General features: G+C 41.5%; 1 long non-coding RNA gene across 1 annotated transcript in view; it reads right to left on the bottom strand.

Moving 5' to 3' along the window:
* Positions 1–1079, bottom strand: part of LOC119325450 — a 21629-nt gene extending 20550 nt beyond the window's left edge. Inside the window, exons 1-2 of the long non-coding RNA XR_005157530.1 lie at positions 320–1079; positions 11–38 (exon numbers count right to left, since the gene is read on the bottom strand). This is a non-coding gene — a long non-coding RNA (uncharacterized LOC119325450). The remainder of the gene's footprint in view (positions 1–10; positions 39–319) is intronic.
* Positions 1080–5473: the final 4394 nt, after the last annotated feature.

The following is a 5473-nucleotide window of genomic DNA, read 5'->3' as shown; positions in this document are numbered from 1 at the left end:
TCTTCTGAACATACTTAAGTTGAACATACTTAAGTTACCTCATTCGCATCTAAAAAAACGGAGGAAGCAAGTCACGCACCGAGACCGGGCCTAGGCGAGACAGCCGCCGCGCGCCTATAGACCAGAGGCCTATAGTCACACAAGGCATGATAAAGCAGGCATAAACCAGAAGTGGATCACAAAAGCTAATATATTTACTATACAAATTCCTTGACATCTACAAATAGTTGAGTAAAGACGTCATATTCTCTAGTCGCTTCCCACCCGCTGGTCAAGCCTAGTCTTGGATGAAGACATCTTCTGAACATACTTAAGTTACCTCGTTCGCATCTAAAAAAACAGAGGAAGCAAGGGTGAGTACGACAAATCATACTCAGCAAGCAGATACTTCACTATTCAACAAGGAGCGATGGTATGATGGTGTAGATCAACAGACGAAATGAACAAGGAAATTATTGGCATCACACATGACCGCAAGCTTCCCAACCCGGGAGTCACAGGGGTGAAATTTCACACTTTTACGCTCTTAAGAGGCGTACTCCGACGTCGACAGTCTCGACTAGAACCACACAGGTTCCAGAAGAGCAGAGCTCTTGTACCCACTAAGACCCGAACACCTGGACCTACTGATGTCGATCGCTCCTACGGATCCATCACCGACACGTTCCCGAACAAGGTCCGTCCTTAGCGGAGAACTCAGACAGTCCCATACCTGAACTGTGACCGGTACAATATGTTTGCCGTCATGACACCAATACAAAATAGGATATGTGTTTGAATCAACGGTAGAATCACTGTAATATCAGTCAAAGACAATACGTGTATGACTTCTCACGAGTTCCTCCAAAATACTATGATTCCATCAACAAATGGAATACGAGGACAACACATCCCTCTCTTAAGGATCAAGAGAGGATCAATAAGGATCAAGGTGCAACAATATTAACCGATAATCAAAGAAGACAACAATAAAGCGAGATCGGGGAGTTAGGCAAAGCAGCTACTTGCCTCAGATAATATGATTTCTCCTTTAGAATAATATTTTGCAAGAAGATGAAACTCCATCATCTTTGTATAAAATGTGCCGAACACACATATACTCACATTTCTTCTGATGTATGGCTCGGCTCTTCCCTCCAGCAGCACCTAAACGCTCTATTCTTCTTCAAATGTGGATGCATGCATGAATTCTTCATCTCTCTTCTTTATCTTTCTGGTGTATTTCTTTCTCTCAGGCTCTCTCCTCCAGTGTCTATGTCTTTCTCTCAGAGCTGTGCTTTGAGCAGCGTGACCCACTCCTATTTATAGGAGGCGAGCGCCCGTGCAAGTCTAAAATATCTTGGCCTGACTCTCACTTAAGCACTAAGAAATGGCCACGTATAGGACACGTAAAAGCTGACTTCTATTTTCTATTTCTATGTTCCTCTAGTACTTGGCCATGTTGCAGCCCATGTAGGAAACTTGGGTTTCTAGAGATACAGCCGATGCATGCATCTACCCACGTTTGCTTCCATTCCTCTTCTATACGTGTAGTTGATTCACTAGAGTTTTCAAAACACCTGACACATGCATGCATATCCTCTAGAACCAAGCCACGTTGCCTCTTCCTCATGATTACATACATGCACCTATTTGACTTGGAGCTCTAGTACTAGAAAATATCTACCGGTGTATCATTTGTACCTGGTCTAATTTCATCTATTCAAATGCAACGTTAACTCTCTTGTAATTGTCTAGCTTATATGGCCAACTAGCTAGTAGTATTTCCCATGCCTATATCACAACGTGAGCATGAATGCAAGTCTATGCGCACATGCACCTACTCTTACTTAGTGTGTAATTTTCTAATATTTAATGCATGTAAAAAAATTTACAGCTCTATCTTAATTCTTTGAATCAAGAATTTAGCATAACTTAGTAGATAATACAAATTTAATTACTTATCTTAATTTAAATCAATAACCCAAAAATATGGGTTATTACATCCTTCCCACCTTATAAGAATTTCGTCCCCGAAATTCAACACTAACATCTATGCTTTTTTTTAGTGATCAAATTCCCTCCCATCATATTTGGAACAGTTTATTTGATGCATGCTCAATAATTAATTAAAAATAATGCATAAAAGGATTTGCAATCTTTCTACAATTCATGGATATATCTGCTATAACATAAGTTGGCAACACTAAACATTTTATTTGGTAAATTCATTAAAAAAAAGGATAGATAGTGGTATAGCAATTGTCCCATTACTAGAACAATATCACCGGTTGTCTTAAACAAGAAAATCTACACAAATATTAAGTCATGTATTAATCTAACAAGATGTCTATTTATTTCCCATTCATCCTCAAATTTCACCAATAATATGTACGCTATATTATTTATTTGCATGGATATCTGTTGAAACTATTCATGAGTATATTTGTGACTAATTAATGCAAAAAATTAAACGGGTATTCCCGCATAGAACAAGGAGAGATCAGGGAGCTCTGATATCAACCTAAAAAGCCAATTCGAGGTTGCTGAGTTATACTTATCCAGCTCCATTTCCTACCCTACCATGCCTATAAATAGAGGAGCAAGAGCACGCTGTAGTATTCATCCCAACATACAAACCAGTTCACTAACTAGCATTGCATGGAGTAGAATCACACTGATCGGCAAGAGTCCTCAGAGGAAGCGGCGAGTCAGGCAAGCATGCATTCCATCTAGCGTTTCTAGTTGTCCTATTCCTTGTTTGTCTCGCTGTTCATGCCATGCTCTATAGCTAGTAGTACTCCTGAAGCTCTATAGTGTGCACTGTTCATTTGATTCCTATACATCTCTTGAAGCTAGCATGCATACCATAGTACTACCTTTTGGTTTATGATGACGGTGGAGAAATCCTTGGTACATGCATGTGAGCACATGGATTAATGGCTCATGCATGGATGGTTGGTTCTGTGAAAAGCCTAGTGATATTTACTTTGGTCTTGCATGTACTTCCTCTTGCTAATCCTTGTCTAGTAAATTTTATAAAATCTGGTATCACGACGGCAAACGTATTGTACCGGTCACAGTTCAGGTATGGGACTGTCTGAGTTCTCCGCTAAGGACGGACCTTGTTCAGGAACGTGTCGGTGATGGATCCGTAGGAGCGATCGACACTAGTAAGTCGAGTGGGCGGTTCTTGGGGAAATAGAGAGCTCTGCTCTACTAGCGCCTGTGTGGTTCTAGTCGAGGCTGTCGACGTCGGAGTACCACTCTTAAGAGCGTAAAAGTGTGAAATTTCACCCCTGTGACTCCCGGGTTGGGAAGCTTGCGGTCATGTGTGATGCCAATAGATTCCTTGTTGTTTTTACTAAATCTGGTATTTTGTTCTTTTGTCCATTTACATCAAAATATGATTCCAATGGTTGTTATATTGTTATCCTCTGAATTCAGTTCGTCTGTTGATCTACACCATCATACCATTGCTCCTTATTGAATAGTGAAGTATTTGCTTGCTGAGTATGATTTATCGTACTCACCCTTGTCTCCTCTATTTCTTAGATGCAGTCGGTGTAACTTAAGTATGCCCAGAAGATGTCATCCAAGAATAGGCTCGACGAGTGGGTGGGAAACGACTAGAGATTTTAATGTATTTTGTCTATTTGTACATGTAAAGAAATTTCTGTAGTCAATATATATGAGCTTTTGTGATCCACTGATGGTTAATGCTTAATTAATCACGCCTTAACTGTCACGCCCCGAGACCGGGCCTAGGCGAGACAGCCGCCGCGCTCCTATAGACCAGGAGGACTATAGTCACGCAAGGCATGATAAAGCAGGCATAAACCAGAAGTGGATCACAAAAGCTAATATATTTACTATACAAATTCCTTGACATCTACAAATAGTTGAGTAAAGACATCATATTCTCTAGTCGCTTCCCACCCGCTGGTCAAGCCTAGTCTTGGATGAAGACATCTTCTGAACATACTTAAGTTGAACATACTTAAGTTACCTCATTCGCATCTAAAAAAACGGAGGAAGCAAGTCACGCACCGAGACCGGGCCTAGGCGAGACAGCCGCCGCGCGCCTATAGACCAGAGGCCTATAGTCACACAAGGCATGATAAAGCAGGCATAAACCAGAAGTGGATCACAAAAGCTAATATATTTACTATACAAATTCCTTGACATCTACAAATAGTTGAGTAAAGACGTCATATTCTCTAGTCGCTTCCCACCCGCTGGTCAAGCCTAGTCTTGGATGAAGACATCTTCTGAACATACTTAAGTTACCTCGTTCGCATCTAAAAAAACAGAGGAAGCAAGGGTGAGTACGACAAATCATACTCAGCAAGCAGATACTTCACTATTCAACAAGGAGCGATGGTATGATGGTGTAGATCAACAGACGAAATGAACAAGGAAATTATTGGCATCACACATGACCGCAAGCTTCCCAACCCGGGAGTCACAGGGGTGAAATTTCACACTTTTACGCTCTTAAGAGGCGTACTCCGACGTCGACAGTCTCGACTAGAACCACACAGGTTCCAGAAGAGCAGAGCTCTTGTACCCACTAAGACCCGAACACCTGGACCTACTGATGTCGATCGCTCCTACGGATCCATCACCGACACGTTCCCGAACAAGGTCCGTCCTTAGCGGAGAACTCAGACAGTCCCATACCTGAACTGTGACCGGTACAATATGTTTGCCGTCATGACACCAATACAAAATAGGATATGTGTTTGAATCAACGGTAGAATCACTGTAATATCAGTCAAAGACAATACGTGTATGACTTCTCACGAGTTCCTCCAAAATACTATGATTCCATCAACAAATGGAATACGAGGACAACACATCCCTCTCTTAAGGATCAAGAGAGGATCAATAAGGATCAAGGTGCAACAATATTAACCGATAATCAAAGAAGACAACAATAAAGCGAGATCGGGGAGTTAGGCAAAGCAGCTACTTGCCTCAGATAATATGATTTCTCCTTTAGAATAATATTTTGCAAGAAGATGAAACTCCATCATCTTTGTATAAAATGTGCCGAACACACATATACTCACATTTCTTCTGATGTATGGCTCGGCTCTTCCCTCCAGCAGCACCTAAACGCTCTATTCTTCTTCAAATGTGGATGCATGCATGAATTCTTCATCTCTCTTCTTTATCTTTCTGGTGTATTTCTTTTTCTCAGGCTCTCTCCTCCAGTGTCTATGTCTTTCTCTCAGAGCTGTGCTTTGAGCAGCGTGACCCACAGCTATTTATAGGAGGCGAGCGCCCGTGCAAGTCTAAAATATCTTGGCCTGACTCTCACTTAAGCACTAAGAAATGGCCACGTATAGGACACGTAAAAGCTGACTTCTATTTTCTATTTCTATGTTCCTCTAGTACTTGGCCATGTTGCAGCCCATGTAGGAAACTTGGGTTTCTAGAGATACAGCCGATGCATGCATCTACCCACGTTTGCTTCCATTCCTCTTCT

The sequence above is a fragment of the Triticum dicoccoides genome, chromosome 6B, assembly GCF_002162155.2.
Source record: "Triticum dicoccoides isolate Atlit2015 ecotype Zavitan chromosome 6B, WEW_v2.0, whole genome shotgun sequence".
Taxonomy (NCBI): domain Eukaryota; kingdom Viridiplantae; phylum Streptophyta; class Magnoliopsida; order Poales; family Poaceae; genus Triticum; species Triticum dicoccoides.
Note: the sequence above shows the minus strand (reverse complement) of the source record. Positions and strands in the feature narration are given on the sequence as shown.